We start from the raw sequence: 7511 nt of genomic DNA, 5'->3' as shown, positions 1-7511 counted from the left end.
TGACTGTTACATGATGAACCGCATCCGGCATAATTCTCTATCACCGATCCATTGCCTACGAGATTTCCATATATTGTTCTTCACTTATTTACTTTTCCGCTGCTATTGCTATCATCACTACAAAATACCAAAAACATTACTTTTACTACTGTTACCTTTTGTTACCGTTATCACTACTATCATATTACTTTGCTACTAAACACTTTGCTGCAGATATTAAGTTTCCAGGTGTGGTTGAATTGACAACTCAGCTGCTAATACGTGAGAATATTCTTTGTCTCCCTTGTGTCAAATCAATAAATTTGGGTTGAATACTCTACCCTCGAAAACTGTTGTGATCCCCTATACTTGTGGGTTATCAAGGATGAAGATGGTATCTCTCAAACAACCCTGCAACCAAATAACAAAGAGTCTCTTGTGTCCCCAACACACCCAATACAATGGTAAAATGCATAGGTGCACTAGTTCGGTGAAGAGATGGTGATACAAGTGCAATATAGATGGTAGATATAGGTTGTAATCTGAAAATATAAAAACAGCAAGGTAACTAATGATAAAATTAAGCACAAACGGTATTGCAATGTGTTGAAACAAGGCCTAGGGTTCATACTTTCACTAGTGCAAGTTCTCGGAACAATAATAACATAATTGGATCATATAACTATCCCTCAACATGCAACAAAGAGTCACTCCAAAGTCACTAATGGCGGAGAACAAACGAAGAGATTATTGTAGGGTACGAAACCACCTCAAAGTTATCCTTTCTGATCGATCTATTCAAGAGTCCGTAGTAAAATAACACGAAGCTATTCTTTTCGTTCAATCTATCATAGAGTTTGTAATAGAATAACACCTTAAGATACAAATCAACCAAAACCCTAATGTCACCTAGATACTCCAATGTCACCTCAAGTATCCGTGGGTATGATTATACGACATGCATCCCACAATCTTAGATTCATCTATTCAACCAACACAAACAACTTCAAAGAGTGCCCCAAAATTTCTACCGGAGAGTCAAGACGAAAATGTGTGCCAACCCCTATGCATAAGTTCACGAGGTCACGGAACTCGCAAGTTGATCACCAAAACATACATCAAGTGGATCACGTGATATCCCATTGTCACCACAGATAAGCACATGCAAGACATACATCAAGTGTTCTCAAATCCTTAAAGACTCAATCCGATAAGATAACTTCAAATGGAAAACTCAATCCATCACAAGAGAGTAGAGGGGGAGAAACATCATAAGATCCAGCTATAATAGCAAAGCTCGCGATACATCAAGATCGTGCCAAATCAAGAACGAGAGAGAGAGAGAGATCAAACACATAGCTACTGGTACATACCCTCAGCCCCGAGGGTGAACTACTCCATCCTCGTCATGGAGAGCACCGGGATGATGAAGATGGCCACCAGAGAGGGATTTCCCCCTCCGGCAGGATGCCAGAACGGGTCTAGATTGGTTTTCAGTGGCTACGGAGGCTTCTGGCGATGGAACTCCCGATCTATTGTGTTCCTCAGTGTTTTTAGGGTATATGGACATATATAGGCGAAAGAAGTCGGTCAAGGGAGCCACGAGGGGCCCACGAGGGTGGGGTTGCGCCTAGGGGGTAGGGCGCGCCTCCCTCCCTCGTGGCTTCCTCGAAGCTTCCCTGACGTCTACTCTAAGTCTCCTGGATTGCTTCCTTTCCAAAAATAACTCTCCTGAAGGTTTCATTCCATTTGGACTCCGTTTGATATTCCTTTTCTTCGAAACACTGAAATAGGCAAGAAAAAGACAATTTGGGCTGGGCCTCCGGTTAATAGGTTAGTCCCAAAAATAATATAAAAGTGTATAATAAAGCCCATAAACATCCAAAATGGGTAATATAATAGCATGGAACACACAAAAATTATAGATACGTTGGAGACGTATCAAGCATCCCCAAGCTTAATTCCTGCTCGTCCTCGAGTAGGTAAATGATAAAAACAAAATTTTGGATGTGGAATGCTACCTAATATATTTATCAATGTCATCTTCTTTATTGTGGCAGGAATATTCAGATCCATAAGATTCAAGACAAAAGTTTAATATTGACATAAAAATAATAATACTTCAAGCATACTAACAAAGTAATCATGTCTCATCAAAATAACATGGCCAAAGAAAGATATCCCTACAAAATCATATAGTCTGGCTATGCTCTATCTTCATCACACAAAATATTTAAATCATGCACAACCCCGATGACAAGCCAAGCAATTGTTTCATACTTTTGATGTTCTCAAACTTTTTCAATCTTCACGCAATACATGAGCGTGAGCCATGGACATAGCACTATAGGTGGAATAGAATGGTGGTTGTGGAGAAGACAAAAAAGGAGAAGATGGTCTCACATCAACTAGGCGTATCAACGGGCTATGGAGATGCCCATCAATAGATATCAATGTGAGTGAGTAGGGATTGCCATGCAACGGATGCACTAAAGCTATAAGTGTATGAAAGCTCAAAAGAAACTAAGTGGGTGTGCATCCAACTTGCTTGCTCACAAAGAACTAGGGCATTTTGAGGAAGCTCATCATTGGAATGTACAAGCCAAGTTCTACAATGAAAGATTCCCACTAATATATGAAAGTGACAACATAGGAGACTCTCTGTCATGAAGATCATGGTGCTACTTTGAAGCACAAGTGTGGTAAAAGGATAGTAGCATTGCCCCTTCTCTCTTTTTCTCTCATTTTTTGGGCCTTTTCTTTTTTATGGCCTCTTTTTTTTCATCCGTAGTCTCATCCCAACTTGTGGGGGAATCATAGTCTCCATCATCCTTTTCTCACTGGGACAATGATCTAATAATGATGATCATCACACTTTTATTTACTTACAACTCGATACTTAGAACAAAATATGACTCTATATGAATGCCTCCGGCAGTGTACCTGGATGTGCAATGAATCAAGAGTGACATGTATGAAAGAATTATGATCGGTGGCTTTGCCACAAATACGATGTCAACTACATGATCATGCAAAGCAATATAACAATGATGAAGCATGTCATAATAAACGGAACGGTGGAAAGTTGCATGGCAATATATCTCGGAATGGCTATGGAAATGCCATAATAGGTAGGTATGGTGGCTGTTTTGAGGAAGGTAAATGGTGTGTTTGTGGTACCGGCGAAAGTTGCGCGGTACTAGAGAGGCTAGCAATGGTGGAAGGGTGAGAGTGCATATAATCCATGGACTCAACATTAGTCATAAAGAACTCACATACTTATTGCAAAAATCTATTAGTTGTGACGCCCCCGTTTTGACCGTACACTAATCATACACGCAAACGTGACTCACGGGAAGATATCACAACACAACTCTACAAATAAAATAAGTCATACAAGCATCATATTACAAGCCAGGGCCTCGAGGGCTCGAATACAAGAGCTCGATCATAGACGAGTCAGTGGAAGCAACAATATTTGAGTACAGACATAAGTTAAATAAGTTTGCCTTAAGAATGCTAGCACAAACTGGGATACATATCGAAAGAGGCGCAGGCCTCCTGCCTGGGATCCTCCTAAACTACTCCTTGTCGTCGTCAGCGGCCTGCACGTAGTAGTAGGCACCTCCCGAGTAGTAGTAGTCGTCGTCGACGGTGGCGTCTGGCTCCTGGACTCCAACATCTGGTCGCATCAATCGGATATAGAAAGGGGAAAAAAGGGGAGCAAAGCAACCGTGAGTACTCATCCAAAGTACTCGCAAGGAAGGAGCTACACTACATATGCATGGGAATATGTGTAAAGAGGCTATATCAGTGGACTGAACTGCAGAATGCCAGAATAAGAGGGGGATAGCTAGTCCTATCAAAGACTACACTTCTGGCAGCCTCCATCTTGTAGCATGTAGAAGAGAGTAGATAGTAAGTTCTCCAAGTAACATCGCATAGCATAATCCTACCCGGTGATCCTCCCCTCGTCGCCCTGTGAGGGAGCGACCACCGGTTGTATCTGGCACTTGGAAGGGTGTGTTTTATTAAGTATCCGGTTCTAGTTGTCATAAGGTCAAGGTACAACCCCGTGTCGTCCTTTTACCGAGGGACACGACTATTCGAATAGATCAACTTCCCTGTAGGGGTGCACCACATTTCCCAACACGCTCGATCCCCTTTGTCTAGACACACTTTTCTGGGTCATGCCCGGCCTTGGAAGATCAACACGTCACAGCCCTACCTAGGCACAATAGAGAGGTCAGCACGCCGGTCTAAATCCTATGTCGCAGGGGTCTGGACCCATCGCCCATTGCACACCTACACATCCCGTACGCGGCCGGTGAGCAGACCTAGCCTCCCTTATACAAGAGCAGGCGTTCCAGTCCAACCCGGCGCGCGCCGCTCAGTCGCTGACGTCACGAAGGCTTCGGCTGATACCACGACGTCGAGTGCCCATAACTGTTCCCGCGTAGTTGGTTAGTGCGTATAGGCGAGTGGCCAGACTCAGATCAAATACCCAGATCTCGTTAAGCATGTTATTTTGAAATAACCACGGACGCCGACCAAGGCCAGGCCCACCTCTCTCCTAGGCGGTCTCCACCTGCCCTGTTGCTCCGCCACAAAGGTTCACCCAGAGGGCCGTCCGGACAAACATCCTTTCGGACCCAATCCGTGAATCACTCGCGGGTACTCTACGAGCCGACCCGACTTTAATCACCACAAGTATCATAATATATATATATATATATATATAAGTATATACCCGTGATCACCTCCCGAGTGATCATGGCCCGATAGTATAGCATGGCAGACGGACAAGAATGTAGGGCCACTGATGATAAACTAGCATGCTATACTAAGCATTAGGATTGCAGGTAAAGGTAACAACAATAGTAGCAAGGACAAGCTATGCATCAGGATAGGATTAACGGAAAGCAGTAACATGCTACACTACTCTAATGCAAGCAGTAGAGAGAAGAATAGGCGAGATCTGGTGATCAAGGGGGGGCTTGCCTGGTTGCTCTGGCAAGTAGGGGTCGTCAACCGCGTAGTCGATCGGGGCACCAGCAGTGACGTCAGTCTCGTAGTCTACCGGAGAAAAGAGGGGGAAGAAACATTGAATACAATGCAAACAAATGCATACCGATGCATGACATGACAAGTAGCGGTGCTAGGCGTGCCCTAACGCGGTATGAGGTGATACCGGTGAAGGGGGAACATCCGGGAAAATATCCCTGGTGTTTTGCGTTTTCGGACAGATGAATTGGAGGGGGAAAGTTGCATGTTCGCTATGCTAGGGATGCCTGGCGGACGAACGGGCTGCGTATCCGAATTCGTCTTGTTGTTCTGAGCAACTTTCATGTACAAAGTTTTTCCATCCGAACTACGGTTTATTTTATATTAATTTTAAAAGATTTAAATCATTTTAGAATTTATTTAATTACTTTAATTCAATATTATCCAGAAAAGTGCATGCTGATGTCAGCATGATGTCAGCAGTCAACTCTGATCGCTGACCAGTCAAACTGGCCAGTGGGGCCCGTTCGTCATTGTCCCTACACTAATTAACAGTTAACAGTTTAATTAGTATGTTAATTAAGTTGAGTTAATTAATCAAAATTAATTAAGTTAATTAATTTCTAATTTATTTATTTATTTATATATATATATTTTTACGTTCTATGGTGGCCCCCCGTGTCATAGGCCAGGGCCTTAGCGGGTGTGGTGGGTTACGGGCAGCGGGCGACGGGGCTGGTGCCGGCGAGCGCAGCGGGGCGAGGCTGGCGGGGCGCTGGCCGAGTGGGCGCACGCCCAGGGGCGCGCGGGGCGGCGGACCCGGCAGGGTGCCAGAGCAGGGGGAGGCCCGTGGCCTGGGGCCGGTGGTGAGGGGTTGGGAGCGGCAAGGGGCGGCCCAGGCGGGCGCTTCCAGGCGGCGGCGTGCAGGCACGACAAACAGACGCAGGAGCAGCGCGCGGGGCTGGCCGGCGGCCACGGCAGGGTAGGCGGAGGTGAAGGTAGCAGGGGGGCTGCGGTGGAGGGAGGCGACAGCTATGGCAGAGCGAGCATGAGCAGGGGCGCGAGGCAAGCTAGGCGGGGCGGCGAGGGGCACGTGTAGATGGTCGCAGCGAGTAGCTCAGGCTACGGCGACCTACGACAGCTAACAAGGGGGAAAACAGGGGTTCGGCAGGGGGCTCACAGTGAGCGCGGGGCGAGCTCGAGGAGGGCCAGAGGCGTCGGAGCAACAGGGCGACGACGAGGCAGTAGCGGCGGTGGTGTGGCGCCGGCGGGGCGACGGGCGGAGACGGCGAACAGTTGCGTTGGTGGGCGGCGACGGGGCGACGGGGCCGAGGGGGCTCCCACGAGGTGGTGCGGCGGTGGCCGGCCAGGCGGCGGCCGACCGGCGAGCGGGGCGCCGGCAGATCGGGATCGGGAACTCCTCTCCCGATCCGTTCCAGGAGATAATTCGGGGAGGGGGCTTGTGGTGTCGGTGGTTTAGTAGGCCAGTAGGCAGCGGGGTGGTCGGCTGGGCCGGTCGGATGGATAGCCAGCTTGGCCGAGGCCCAATGTGTGTGTGTGTGTGGGGGGGGGGGGGGGGGGGGGGGGGGGGGGCTTTGCCTTTTATTTTTATTTTGCCTTTCGTTTATTTTATTTACTGTTTTGTTTCAGTTTAGATCTCAAATGACTTTGGAATATTACAAAACTTAATTCTAAATTAGTAACTTACCAAAACCCGCTGAGATAAAATGTCCCAACATTATTTTAACTTAGTTTACAATTATTTATCGAATTAAAAATATTTATTAATTATTTTAAATGATGTTTTAATTACTTTGATGCATTAAATTATTTTATAAAAGTGTAGTTTCATCACCCACATTACTTATGAAATATCCGACACACTCGGAACATTTTAGTTTTAACGTTCGAAAACTTTTATTGTTTGACTAATTTTGGAATTTGAATTCAAATGGGTTTGATTTAACGTGGGACTTAGCAATAGTAAGACTATGAAAAGACATCATTTGCAGTGGATTACTGTAGCTTGATTATCCGGGCGTCACAAATCTCCCCCACTATAAGAAATCTCGTCCCGAGATTAAGCGGTGTAGTAAGGGGGGTAAAATTCTGGTTGCGAAATTCTAACGGGTCTTCTCTGTCTTGGCTACCCTTTTGAAGAGCTTGATTCATTATGTTGATGTCTTCATTCCTTTGTTTCTGGCCGTCATGATCAAGTCATCATCCTTTGTTCAGGATCTTCATCGTTCTACGGACGCGACAAGGGGGGAAACTTTGGAGGAACGTATCTCCATGAAGTCTGTGCATCTGACGGCGAATTCAGAAAGTGTTACACGAAGTACCCTACGAGTAGTATTTCAGTGAATGCATTGAGAGCAATAAGCAATGGTACCAAAGTTTTAAACGGGTAGGCAGTCATTCGATGCCTAACCAGAAGCTGGAATGGGGTCTTGACCGACGAGAATAATATGGTGTTTGACACCAGGATGAAACATGGTAGAATTTAGCTCGTGAATTACACACGAAGC

The 7511-nt window shown here is 45.9% G+C and overlaps 1 long non-coding RNA gene across 1 annotated transcript; it reads right to left on the bottom strand.

Annotated features, from left to right (window-relative positions):
- Positions 1-3339: 3339 nt before the first annotated feature.
- On the bottom strand, positions 3340-6448 carry LOC147965564 (uncharacterized). The gene is made up of 3 exons (XR_015608430.1): positions 6164-6448; positions 4981-5055; positions 3340-3661 (listed from the first exon to the last, which is right to left on the bottom strand). It is a non-coding gene; the product is annotated as an uncharacterized LOC147965564 (long non-coding RNA).
- Positions 6449-7511: the final 1063 nt, after the last annotated feature.

The sequence above is a fragment of the Triticum urartu genome, chromosome 6A, assembly GCF_056163025.1.
Source record: "Triticum urartu cultivar PI428250 chromosome 6A, HENAU_Tu73, whole genome shotgun sequence".
NCBI classification, from domain to species: Eukaryota; Viridiplantae; Streptophyta; class Magnoliopsida; order Poales; family Poaceae; genus Triticum; species Triticum urartu.
This window is presented reverse-complemented; position numbering and strand designations above follow the sequence as displayed.